Below are 14,117 nucleotides of genomic sequence, written 5' to 3'. Positions count from 1 at the left end.
AATAACAGTTGACTGCATTTGAAAAACAAATAACAACACATTTTTGTAGTCATTTTTTTTTGGATTTTAAAATTTTAGAAGTATTTTTTTGACATCTTTTTCTTTTAATATTATCAAACAATATTATTCTTGCTCGCCAAAGAACTTGAAGAAAAACAAATTTTTATGACAACATAACCCTACCCACCATCTTCAATTGCCTCCCCTCAACGAAAGTTCATGAATTCAGATAGTATATCCATCTCAATTTCAAGAATGTTAAACTCAAAATCAGATTTGCAGGAAGCCAAGGTCTTGCAAAATCCTAGTCAATCTCTTAACATAATACTTTTTTATATTTTTAGTTCTTATAGTTTTAAATTGTGATTTTTTATTCCTATGATTTCTTAAGGACTTAGTATGAGCTTAAAAATGCCAACTTTTAATTAGCGCCATTAAGTAGAAGAACCAAAACTAAAACTTATCAATAAAAAGACAATAATTAAAATCAAAACTTGTTAAAAATGTGTTCATCGAATCCACTTATCTCCTCATTTAAGAAGGCTTAACGTCGTCAATATGACCAGCGTTCCGTTTTCACTGTATAACCATAGTCAGGGTTAAGTTTACATGAGTGATTTTTTAATAAGGAAAAGAATGAAAAGAGATCATCCCACCATAACAAGGGCCCAACGAATTTTGATTTTTGGTTCTTATACTTCATGTCATTAGCTCAAGCCAAATGATAATATGGAAATAAAAAATTACAATTTGAAACTATATGAATCAATCCAAATTTAAACCTATATTCTTAATAAATTCTTCATTCGGATATGATAGCAATGAAGAATTTTTGAACGTTGTTGAATCACCAGAATGCCTCTCTTTAATTAAAAATAAAAATTGATTTTTTTATCCCTCCCAAATGGTTTATCATCCCTTCCAAGTGGTTTATCATCTCTTATTATTAGTATTTAGACAAAAGCATATAAATAAGTTTTCAATGTTTGAAATTTTGTATATATAACTAAAACTTTCAAAATATTTTAATAAAACATTTTAAATTACAATATAGGTAGACTTTAAATAAATATTTTTTATTTTTAGCTTGAAAATATTTATTTAATTATTTTAAAATATATTAATTATAAAAAATATTTAATATTAAATTTTTATAATTTGTTGAATCCAACATTGCTAATAAATAAAACTAATATAGATGATAAGAAATGAAAATAAAAAATATTTGTTTAAAGGATATTTTTATTTCTAATTTAATATTTTTATTAAAATATTTAAATGGTCTTGGTTATATATACAAATTTTAAACAATGTAAAATTATTTATAGGTTTTTTTGACTCAAAAAATGATCATAAAAGATGAGGATCACTTGGAAGGGGTAAAATAATCAATTTTTTTTAATTAAAGAGGGACATCCTTGTTATTTAACAACATTCAGAAATTCTTAATTAGACTCATTGTCTGATTAAGGATTTGTTAAAAATGTAGGCCTGAATTTGGATTCTCCCAATATTAAGTGCAGACCAAAAAAAAAATGGAGAAACTTGAAAATCAAACAAACACAAAGCTTGAGATAAATCAAATTATTCACAATACAAATACTATTCATAATTTCTAAATTAAACAACTTCTGATATTGTTTATACCATAATTTTTTTTGGGTACCACATCCACATAAAACTAGAAGGTCTTGAAAAATCATATCTAATACTCCTCGTATCCTTAAGATAAGATCTAATTAGAAAGTTGATGTTAGTCATATATGTAAAACTTATTTCAAATATTTATTAATTTTTTTCTAAATTAACCCTATTGATGTTTCCTCAACAATATAATAATCAAGTAGGAGAGGGAGGAAGGGAATAATAAAAATGTTTAGAATGTTTTAAAAAATATATCGTATTAACTAATTTAACTGATATATTTAATTTACTTAAATTAATTAATTAGGTCTTCTATTTAATTTACTAAAAATGTAGAGGCCTAGAGCATCAAGTGATGAAGACCATTATTTTCACCATATTCTGTCCAAATCTCTCCAGCTTTACTATTCATAGGTTCATCGTTCAAAAACATAAATCATCTGCATCATTGGGTCATCAGCTCATAAACAAGGGACACTGCGACAATAAGTTGATAACTAATATATTTAATTTATGGCTTGTTTGATTATATTCTCAATTTTGTTTCTCTCGAAGCAGTTTTCTATAACCAGTTGTGAGAACAAAAATACCAATAAAGAGAATTGTTGTTTGACAGTTGTCCCAAAAATCATATCTGAAAGCAAAAGGGAATGGGCCTGCTTTCAACACAAAAAGTAAGCCCAAAAAGAATCAGATCTAATAATATACAATTATGCGCACACATGCATGTATAGGTCGGAGTTGTCGTATATGGAAAACTTTAATTAAATGCTTTCACAAGGAAAATTAAAGACGTCAGCTGGTAGAAGTGAGAATGCTGAATCAACTATACTTAGTTAATATCTTCTGATGCTCTTTGGTCGAGATAATGGATGTAGCCTAAGGGGGTGTTGGCTTTTTTGCCAAACACCCCCTTTTTTTTTTAAACCAAGGTTTGTGGCAAAACCTTGGTTTGGGATAAGCTTGCGGGGGTAGCTTTTGAGGGGGAATTATTGGCTTCAACGGTACATTAGCTCACGGTTGCAGAGGTCCGTTCAGCTCACATTAGCTCCCGGTTTGGCCATTCAACCTGGAATGCCTCTTCTCTCCCATTCATCGCCGTCGCCAGAAGGGGCCGTAGTGAGCGAAGGCCATGTTGGCGCGGTCGTAGGTGAGGTAGCTGATGGCTATGGTGGCGGTCGTATATTCTCACTACCTCAGTGTCAGTGCTTCTAATTCTTTCTTCTTCTCTCGTTCTGTGATTCTCTGTTTTCTCTTCTTCTTTCTTCGTCTCTGAGAATGGCTCGCGCCAACACCGTGATTCTGATGATGCTCATGGCGGCTCTGTGCGTCTTCTCTGCCGTCGCGCAGTCTCCGGCCTCGTCTCCCAAGGCAGCGACGACTCCTTCACCGAAGAAATCTCCGTCGCGTGCCTCTCCTCCGTCTTCAACCACGACTCCACCGGCTTCTTCTCCATCTCCGAAGAGTGGAAGCTCTCCTCCCTCGCCTACTGCATCATCTCCTTCTCCTTCTCCAGCGCCATCTCCCGCCGCCGATACTCCTACTTCGATCTCCATGCCTCCTTCTGAGGCTCCGGCGCCTACTGAGAACGACGCTGCTACGAATCACTTTGCAGTCGCCGGATCTGTTGCCTTTGGCATCGCCGCTGTCGCTCTGGTCATGTAAAGCGCCGCATTGTGTAGCTCCGAGACGTTACTCACCCAGTCACCACTTTTTGGTTGATCAGTGTTTAGATTATTCAGTTTCTTCATTTAATTTTGCTCGTAGTGTTTACTTTCATACGTGTTGATCCGAGCTTTTATACGGTGTGACTGATGATATTCTACGCATCTTATTTTATAAAATATTTGTTCTAATTTTGATCCCCTAAAAAAAAAAAAGCATGTGATCGTATAATTAAGGTGAATATAATACTATATGTTAGTTAATATAATTAACCGACGAATTGTGATATGAACATGATATATGCAATGATATATAAATTAAAATGAAAAGGGATTTCATCTTTAAAATCTTTAAGAAATAATAATATTTTCTTTGGCAAAATAAATCATTTTCCTAAAAACATATTTATTTATAGGATTAATATATATACACACTAATTTTTTATTATTTATATTATTTATACCTTATTTATTATGTTGCCAAAATATATATTATTAATAAATTTATTACTTAAAATAAACATATATTATGAAATATATTTTATATGTAATTATCATTTAAACTTATGTCCTTTTTAGTAAATTTCACATACCAAAAAGCATTTCTGACATTAATTATCCAAACACTTTCACTTTATCAAAATCACTTTTTTAGAAAATCTATTCTTTCAAAATCTATTCTCTCCAGAATCTATTCTCCATAAACTATTCTGCAAACCATGGTTTTGCCTCATCCAAACACCCCCTAAGTCGCTGTTGTGCAAATCAACGAAGAGGGGGAAAAAAAAAAATCAAACTTCCAGACGCAAAATCTCTGGATATGTACATCTCTTACTTAATAAAATAAACCAGTTCAAGCATGTGAAAAGATAATGATAAATAATATTCCTCCGATCTTTAATATAATATTTATTTAACATTTGATAAATAGAAAATTAGGTAAGTTAGTTAATTATAAGAAATATAACACGTTTTTCCTAAAATACCATAATTATCTTCCTTAATATCTTCTCTCCCTCTTCTACTTGATTATGGTTGAGGGAGATCCATAGCGTGGTAAATTTAGAAAAAATTGATAAATATGAGAAATATGTTTTATATTTAGGATCAAAATAAATTCAACAATGTAAAATTATATCTCATATTAATTATAAAAATTCTGAAACATGGGAGCCCTTGAGCATCAAGTGAAGACCATTATTTTCACCATTCTGTGCAAATCTCTTCAGCTTTACTATTCATCTGCATTACCAGATTCTCCCAATAATTACATGCATGGGAGGAATTAAAAGTCTTGGTCAAGAAACAAGAGATTTGAATAGGAGTTTTTGCACATATGACCTGCAAACGTATGTTTCACTCGTTGTCTTTTAGAAAATTCAAAGAATCCCAACAGATAATTTTAATGAAAAGTTAGTCTAAGAACCATATTGCACCTTATATTGTTTGTGTGTGTGTATGTGTATGTGTGTGTGTGTGTTCTGAACCATATAGTGATTTGCAAGTCCCACCCTTTACATGAAATGATGATATTCCATATTTAACATTTTGAAAAATTCAAATTAATTAAAGAAACCCAATGTTGCAGGTTTTCATACAATGGCTCCCTTGTTCATAGCAATGAGTGATGGTTGGCAACATTTCCGTTCATATGAAGTTACTAACATCTTGTAGAGCAAACACATGCAAAGAGAAGATGAAATGACACCAAACGTCTCCCTTAAAACTTTTTGAAGCGTTAAATGATGAGTTTGAACCCTCTATAATTAAGAAGCATAATATTCAATCTTTTTCTTACCAAAGAACTTGAAGAAAACACACATTTTTATGAGAATATAACCCTACCCACCATCTTATATTGCCTACCCTCGGCCGCATCCTCCATGTTCATTATTTAATTTAGTGCTTGTTTGATTATATTCTCAATTTTGTTTTTCTTGAAGCAGTTTTCTAGAACATGTTTTGAGAACAAAACTACAAAAAACACGTTTGACCATTGTGCAGATAATCATATCTACAAGCAAAAGAGAAAAAAATCATGGGCTTCATTCCAACACAAAATGTAAGATTATAAGCCCATCAACATGCTTAATTCACCCTCCAACAATGTTAAAGCTGCGGATTCAAGATGCTCAGTATGTTACCCAAAAAAAAAAAGTTAAAAATCATCCTAAAGCATTTTGTCATAATTCATTCAACATTTTAAAATATTTTTTCAGGTACGTCTAATACCTTAAAATATTTTATAGTAAATAATTTTTAGCCAGACCCTTTATTTTGATAGTTATATTTTATACAATTTTTCATCGTATTGCAGACTGGTCGCTTAAGCATTTTGGGATCCATTTTTTTTACAATTTCAACTGTGTTGCTAGAACTCCGGTGATTTGCTGGCGGTAGGTTTATCGACTTTTAGGTTTGGTCTTATGTTTCATGTGTAAGATTGGATGGTCGAGTTTGCGGATATGAATCTTTGCTCGGGCCAGTGCTTCTTTCTAACGCACGCCGGCTATATAAGCTTCTTGGCAAAGCGGTCCAATTAAAGCTTGACATTTGATAGAGGCTAGTTGGGCTCAAGCATTATTTATTTATTTATTTGCTAAAGTAAAGGTATTCTCCTATTGAAGACAATCCTATTCGAGGTATTATAGGGCACTAAATGTGAGTACCTCTCCTAGTAGAGATTCGAATCTTAGTTCGTCATACTGTGAAGGATTAGCCCATTCCGCTAGATCCAACCCCTATTGGTTCAGGCCTTATTATTTAAAGTAAAGCTGGTATGCTTGCAGCTTGAAACTCTATTTGAGGTCTATGTCACGAATAAGTTGCCAAGCCGTACAATTGGATATAAGTCATTGGATTTTTTTAAAAAAAAATAAAAGGCAATATTATAAAATCACCAACATTTCAAAATTTCATTTTGACCAGAATGTTGATTTGAGATTTTAAAAATTAGTGTTGCCATTTTGAAATTAGAAATTTTAATAAGGACCGGATGGAGTGTGTTTGAGTAATTGTTTATTTTTGCCAACGATCTCTGAATAATTATATTGTTGATGATCTATAAAAGCCCTAGATAATTAAAAATAATAATCAGGTCATTTAGGTTAGTATTGTTTGCATGGCACCGAGTAAAATCAGATTTTGGCACGCGGTAAAAATAACGCTGAGGAAATCTTAAAGAGCATTGCAAAGCGTATTAGAGGTAGTTTTGAGGAATTAATTCAACTCTGGGTGCTTGGCGTATGCTACCGTATTTATTTACTATTACTTCAAAAATATCCAGAATCAAAGGATGATTAAATTAACCAATTCAACCAAAAAAACCAAATTGATCTTTACATACTATTGCACCACCAAGACCCTTTCCTGCATGTGATCTCAAGTGTTTTAAAAATTATTTTGAAAAAAATAAAAGAAAAATTCGGATGAGTTGCACTAAACTCGCCCGGATCCAATCCCATCCCATCCAGTTCGAGACGGGAAACGTGACAAAAAAGTCATCCCTGCCATTTAGCAAAATGGTGTTATCTTGGTACCATTCATTCCATAATTACCCCAAGTCAGACGAATGACAACTCTATTGTTGACCATAGGGGCTTGCCAAGAATATTAATGAACTGAGGAGAGTAGTAGAGATGGAGTTATTATGGTTGGAATTATTTACCAAATGGTCGTTAATGAAAACAGATATTTTATGTTTTTTCCCCAATTCCATGGAACTAAAAATAACCAAAAAGTGCAAAAGTTGTTGTGATTTTTTAAAAGATTTTTCTGATTTTTTTTTAAATTTTTCAGAACATGTCGCTATTTTTTAGTTTTGCAAAACACTTAACTAAAATCTAATTATCAAACCAAGTTTTTTCTTATTCATTTTGTTTTTTTTAATGAAAACTGAATAACGTTAACAAAATAAAATTACAACAAAAACAACCTACCCCCTCATCAAATTTTACCTCTAAAATTAAAGGTGGTTATTGATAAAGAGGAACAAAGAATTATTTAACCTGTGAGCTAGTTTAACTAACCTGTCCATTGCGCTAATCTCATTCCTACTAATACGGTACAAATGTACCTGCGAGTTTCTATCCATAAGAAGTCCAATGTCATCAACGATATTTTTAAAGGTTACTCTCGTACCATTTCGAATTCACATTTACTGCATCAATGCGTCTCAATAAAGAGCTATAGTCCTAAAGCCTTTGGTCCAACGGAGATTTAGATCATTCAGAATTCCAAAAAGCTTTTTATTGGAATTCTGAATGGCGTAAAAATTTGTTTTTGAGAATAAGAAATCTAACAAGCCCTTAATACCTGCTCTTTCTGACTTATCCGTATCTGTATAGCATTATCTACTTGAATATAACCAAATTTTTGCATGCGTGAATGAAGACTAATTTGACTATGTTCAAATGAATGTTTAACTTCACGCCTGGTATCTGGCATTATATCACACGCTATTTGTAGTTCGCAGCTTCATATATACACACACACAGAGACACACACATTTATGGAAAACTTTAATTAAATATAATGCTTTCACAAAGAAAGTTAAAGATGTCAGCTGGTAGCAGAAGTGAGAATATTGAATCAACTATACTTAGTTAATATCTTCTGATGCTTTGCTCGAGACAATGGATGTAGCCATGTAAAGTCGCTGTTGTGCAAATCAACAAAGAAGGAAAAAATCAAACTTCCAGACGCAAAATCTTTGGAAAGATATATATATATTAATAAAATAAACCAGCTCAAACATGTGAAAAGATAATAATAAATCATAATATTTGTCTGAAAAACATCGGCTTCTTCACATGGCTCCCATTGGATTCCTGTTTCAAAAGTTGCACACCAGTTTCCCTTTCCATGTTATCTTTATGGTGGCAGAGGAAAAGTGTATGAGAGGTTTACATTTCAGAGGAGGCAATAATGTTTCACGTCACAGAGATATTTGCCATATTTAGCACCCACCCACCGCAAGCCACTTCCTTGAATTTCATACTCTTCAACAAATGTGATTTCAGAATTCAAATTCTTTTGTTCAGCCCTCTTCTTGCTCGGTCTTTAAAGTTTAAACCTGCAACATTATTGAAGCATTGAAGCAGTTGGTGGACAGTTATGAAAGTAAAGTGCTTTGTTGTTTTCAATATATATATCTTCATAAACATGTTTCATTATGTTGTCTAGTTCAGCTATGTGGTAGTGTAAGAAGAACATGCTCCTTCTTTTCCACTTGTTTTACTGCATTGTGAAGCCATAATAATCGGAGTAGAAGAATCCACAGCAGAGTTAAATGGGAGAGTCAACGGAAGCGACAATCTTGCTAAATCGAACATTTTGAGTTCTCTGAGTTTTCATATCAGATCTTCATGTTGCAGAGATGTTGAACAAAGTAATAAATAGGTGTTTCTCATGCTCTGTTTCTCTTTGACTCCTCCTAATTGGACTGGATTCTTACTCCCATGTGCATGATTTCTTGTGACGACTCTTATTTAGTTGGACATCTCTGTATGAAAGGACTCCTATCCTAGATAACGTCAGTTTTGGAAATTACTACTTTACGCTTATGTGTGGATCGATCAAGAGACATTTCTGTTGAGTTCTCCTTCCTTTTTCCATACGATTATATACAATACAGACCGTTGCTCATATCTGAAGTGTGATTGATTTATTTAGTTTATGAAGTGTTATGTAATTTCCAGCTTCGTAAAATGTGCTTGATTTCTAGCAATAGTATTCCATGTTCATTAACCCCCCAAAAAAAAAATTACTGTTATACCATAACAGAATTCTCTTTTTTCTTTTTTTCCCCCTTCCGTGCACAATCAATTTCCAAACCCCGCAAGGTTGTGTTTTTTTGTTTTTTCATCACTTAGTTATGAAAGTAAACTACTTTAATTTGTCGTTCTAAACATCTTGGTTAATATGTTCCATTGATCTGTTGGTGCATATTTTTGGTTTTATGGTATGACACTAGCGACCATTCTTCTGCCTTCTCTCCCTTTTTGCTTTCTTTGTTATCTCTCTCATCTTCTCTATTTTGCTTTATTTTTGTTCTTTAGATCATGTCTCATCCTTATCTTGTCTTTTAAGTTGGCCCTTCTTTAGACAAAGCTCTTTCTATTAATCTTTTTGGTCAACTTTTTATAGTGATCTTTAAATCTTTAACTACACTATCTGCTCCAATATCTCATTAACACTTTTCTCTCATTGTGTTCTCTCCCACTCTCTCTCTCTCTCTCTCTCTCAGCAGATTGCCCTTTCCATTCAGTTAGAAGTGATGCTTTCATCTTATCTAACCTTTTCTTTTCCTTGTATGCTTATTTACTTGAGATTTATTTCATTTTTATTAAATTACTGCAATGTGTTCTTATTCATGTCAATGATCATCTCTCTGGTTCAGTCTCTATAGCGCCCTTATTCTGTTTCATTCTTCCTGCAGGTTAGTTAGTTTGTCTCTTTCTCCATTTCTCCTAGTTTCCTGTTGCATTCTTATTCTCTCATTGAAGCAAGCTCACTGGTTTCTTTACTAGCCTCAGGTTTGGGCCTCTCATGGGTAATTCCATTTATTGAATTTGAATTTAGTATCTTGGGTTCTCTAACTAGCTTCTTGTAGTTTGTTCATCTAATTCTAAGCTTAGTATATTCTAATTTATTTGCTTTTATGCTGACATTTTCTGGAGGGGGTTGAAAAAAAGTTTGCAAAGTTTGACAGGTTTATTGCTTTTAATTGAATGTTTTTAATTAAAATATATCTGTCTTTTTTTTAATTTTATCTTGCAAAGTAGAGCAAATTAATTAGTATGTTGGGTTCTTTAGGACTTGTGCTGCTAGTTTCTTTTCTTGGATCCTAGTTATGTTTGGTAAGCACACGCTGAGAGGTTCTTTGAAAAAATTAACAACATTAGAAAATTGAATTCAAATTTAAAAGATTAAATTAAAAACAAGAAATTGAAACAAAATACTATTATATTTATATGATTTGTTTGCACATGTTTAATGGAAATCAATTTTTCGATATTAACACTAGCGGGGGATATAATTAGTTTAAAATTAAATAATGCACTGATAAAATTAATAATGCATATGTTACCAACCAAAATTGATGTATTCTTTTCTTCCGCCACTAAATAATTAGCTGAATAGAATTGTTTGCTTGCTAAAAGAATTAATTTGTTTTAATGAGTGTGCTCCATGAAATTGCATGTTTTGAAATGGTAAACATAAAATTCATCATTATTAATGCTTTATAAAGACACCCCTTCCTTCTCAACAAAAAATAAATAAACTCATTGAACTATCATATTTACTTAGAGTCATTATATATAGTTTTTAAACATACACACATATGTGCACACTATATATTCACTCAAAGATGTGATCCATTTTCACAATTATAACAAGAAATATTGGAGAAAAAAATAACAAGGGGCATTATATTTACGTTTCATTAGCCCATTGAAGCGCTGATATAATTGACCAATGTTAATTATTTTATTCAAATAAAGAGAGTGATTTTTATTTAGTATTCGTATCTTATGTATTAGTCTTTTATTAACATATTAATGTTCTATTAACAATTAATTTGCGCATGATGCTATTACGTATTAATTCCAGCAAGTATGTTTTTTAACAATTTATGTAAATATTTGACTGATATAACTAGTCTTACTTTTGAGAACCAATTAAATCTATTGTTAAATTTAAAATATAAAAAAAATGTAAACATGTAAATGTCATTCAGTCCTCTATATGATTTGAAATATGCTTTTATATAGTCAGATTTACGAATTTTTGCGACCAATCCTCTTTGTCACAAGCATGTCTTTTACAAATTATCACAAACGCAAGTTATTAACTTATATAAGTATAAATTAAGATCCGTTTTTTAATATCATGAAACACCTCTTTTTCTTTTCCTGTTGCAGTTTGAGCGGCAAAAGGTATCCCCCTTCTTGTACCCTTGAATCCACAAGCAGCGGTAGAAGACCAAGAAATCACCGAGTTACCTTGAATCTAAGCCGTAGGTTTAGTAGGGTAAGTTATTTATTTGCATGATATCTGACCGTCTGATCTGTGTACTTGGATGAGGATATGCATGTTGGTGGGTCTCATTCCAAAGGTGATATCTGCTATTGTGTTTATCTCTTTCTAGTTACGCGGATTGTATGGTTGTAGAAGCTATCAATTTGATAATCTTTTTGTGTAATTGATCCCAAATACCTGAACTTTTTTACTCGTGGGATGACCTGATCTCCTGGTTTAAGCTCTCGTGGCGCTCTCTGAATGCGGCAACACCGGCCTCCTGACGGTGTGTACATCGCCGATAAGGTCCTCCGGTGACGTATCAGAAGCTCAGCTGGTCCAGGGAGACATAAGCTACAACGTGACGGGTCTGAGCGCGGCGCGTGTGAACGATTAGATTATCATCTTCGCTACGGTGATGCTTCCCAACGGAACGGAGTCGTTTGTCCATGTGTGGCAGGAAGGCCCTCTGGCTGGTTCGACGCCTCAACGACATGAACTCAGCTCTGAGCATACTGATTCGAAGGAGATGTTGGATCTGGTTTCTGGTGTGACTCAAGCCGCTCCAATTGGCGATGATCGCAGAAGGAAAAGTAATGTAAGTAAGAAATTTTGTTCGAATTTAGTTCAAATTTGGCTGAATTTGAGTTGGGTACTATTAAACAGGCTTGTTTATTTAAAGAAAATAGAATGAAAGAGAAAATCTAAAATTCAATGAGAGAAGTTTAGATTCTATATAATTTAAATAAAATTTTTTTTTTAACAATAATCGTGAATGTGAATCATCAGTTGATATTAATATCAATTTATATCAACATCATACATAAAATTAAAACCAATGTTGATGTTATTTTTCCTGTTGTCATCAAATAATTTGCAAACGTTTTCTGGTTACAAGGGGTAGGATCAAACCCACACATAAACACTCCACACACACACCCATACCACTCAGCCAAACGGCCGGTGGTAATTTGCAAACCTTTTTTTTAATAAAAATTTTTTTAAAAAAATAACTACACATTTGAATTGACGTGGGCACGCTGTCTTTAAACAAAACCATGTATGATACTAATGCATTTGAAAGCTACTCTTGAAATAATGTTTGATATTTGGCATAGAAGGTATATTTTATTACTCGATAAAATATTATCATTTAATAATATTTGAAGCGTAAAAAGAAAATAACACACAATCTTGGGATTTCTTCAACCAATTGGTAAAGACTCTTTAAGTTTAGCTGTGGGTTTTATACCGATTGTTGCAGGGATGGTGTAGAAAGTGCAGCCGATGGTATTTTCCTAAATAAGATGTGGGATTATTAACTTTTTTTCACCGATTCTATTAGCAACCTGTGTTGAGAACACTTTCTACGCCAGCTAAAACGACAACCAGTGTAGATAGTTATAGAACCAATGTAGAGGTCATTTTTTAATTGCTGCAAAAAGACTTTTTTGGACTAATAACTCTCAGTTAATTCGCTTTTTAGCCGCAATTTGTGGCTAGATGCCTTCCTAGTAGTTTGCAAAATCCCAACTGGTCCTTCCAACTTGTTGCACCTGCAAGCAAGACAACGATAATTGCGACCATTAGTTATGGTTTTACAAGGTGTTCAAGGCAGAAACTAGTTTGATTGGAAGTGGGATCCATATATTACACGCAATCTGAAGCAAAGTTTTAGCATTTAACACTTATAAACAGTGTAATTTCTTTTTTATAGATATTGATATTAATTATTAATGATGTGGTAATGGAAAGCACGTTATTAATGTGTGGTGTGAAATGATGATGATGATGAATAGGTGCATGGAGTGTCGAATGCAGTGAGCTAGAGGGCGATGCTGCCAATAGGAGCCATAATAGCAAGATACTTGAAAGTGTTCAAATCAGCAGAACGTGCTTGGTTTTACCTTCACGTTATTTGCCAAACCTCTGCCTACATCGTTGGTGTTGGTGGCTGGGCCTATGGTCTCAAACTCGGCCATGACTCTGTTGCTGTTGAGTATGGCACCCATAGAGCTCTTGGCATCACCATCTTCTGCCTTGGAACTCTTCAGGGGCGTATCATTTCATGTAAAATAAAGAGAGTAACAGAGAGGTGGGAATAAGGATCAACACGTATGCGTCTTGAATCCTAAGGAATGATGAAGAGATTATTCCTCTGGTTAAAGTCGGCCAAAAATGACATTGGAATCCCAAGGAGTTGAAGCAAACAGGACCTCAATGATACAGGTGTTTGCTCTAGATAATTTGGAAACTGAAGAAAAAGACTCCATAATTTCAACCAAAAAACTAAAGAAAATTTATGTACTTTATTTAGAGTAAATAAAGTTTAAAAAAAAAAATCTCAACCTCATGAGAAGTAGAAAACGTACTCCGATTATGTTCTAGTTGTTGATAACTTCTCTGAATACATATTATAATGGTACTGAGAGAAACCTGCTCAATTGAATGCAGGTGTTTGCTCTGTTTTTGAGGCCAAACAAGGATCATAAATATAGAATCTTCTGGAATTTCTGCCACTACTTGGTGGGATATGCCACAATAATCATCAGCATTGTTAACATATTTAAAGGCTTCGATGCGCCTGAGAACTCTTATGGAGATCGTTATGAAGACTGGAAAAATGCATACATTGGGGTTATTGTAGGTCTTGGTGGAATTGCTGTGTTGTTGGAATTTTACACTTGGATCATTGTGTTGAAGAGGAAGAGATCAGGGGCCATTCCAAATGGGGCTAATAATAATGGGGTTAATGGGGTTAACGATGGGTTTGAATCTAAGCCGTAG

The 14,117-nt window shown here is 33.3% G+C and overlaps 1 pseudogene; it reads left to right on the top strand.

Moving 5' to 3' along the window:
- Positions 1-2,922: 2,922 nt before the first annotated feature.
- LOC114759094 (cytochrome b561 and DOMON domain-containing protein At5g47530-like) lies at positions 2,923-14,117 on the top strand (annotated as a pseudogene).

This window comes from Neltuma alba, unplaced genomic scaffold, assembly GCF_004799145.2.
Source record: "Neltuma alba isolate B1F8T4 unplaced genomic scaffold, ASM479914v2 tig00010787_pilon, whole genome shotgun sequence".
Taxonomy (NCBI): Eukaryota; Viridiplantae; Streptophyta; class Magnoliopsida; order Fabales; family Fabaceae; genus Neltuma; species Neltuma alba.
This window is presented reverse-complemented; position numbering and strand designations above follow the sequence as displayed.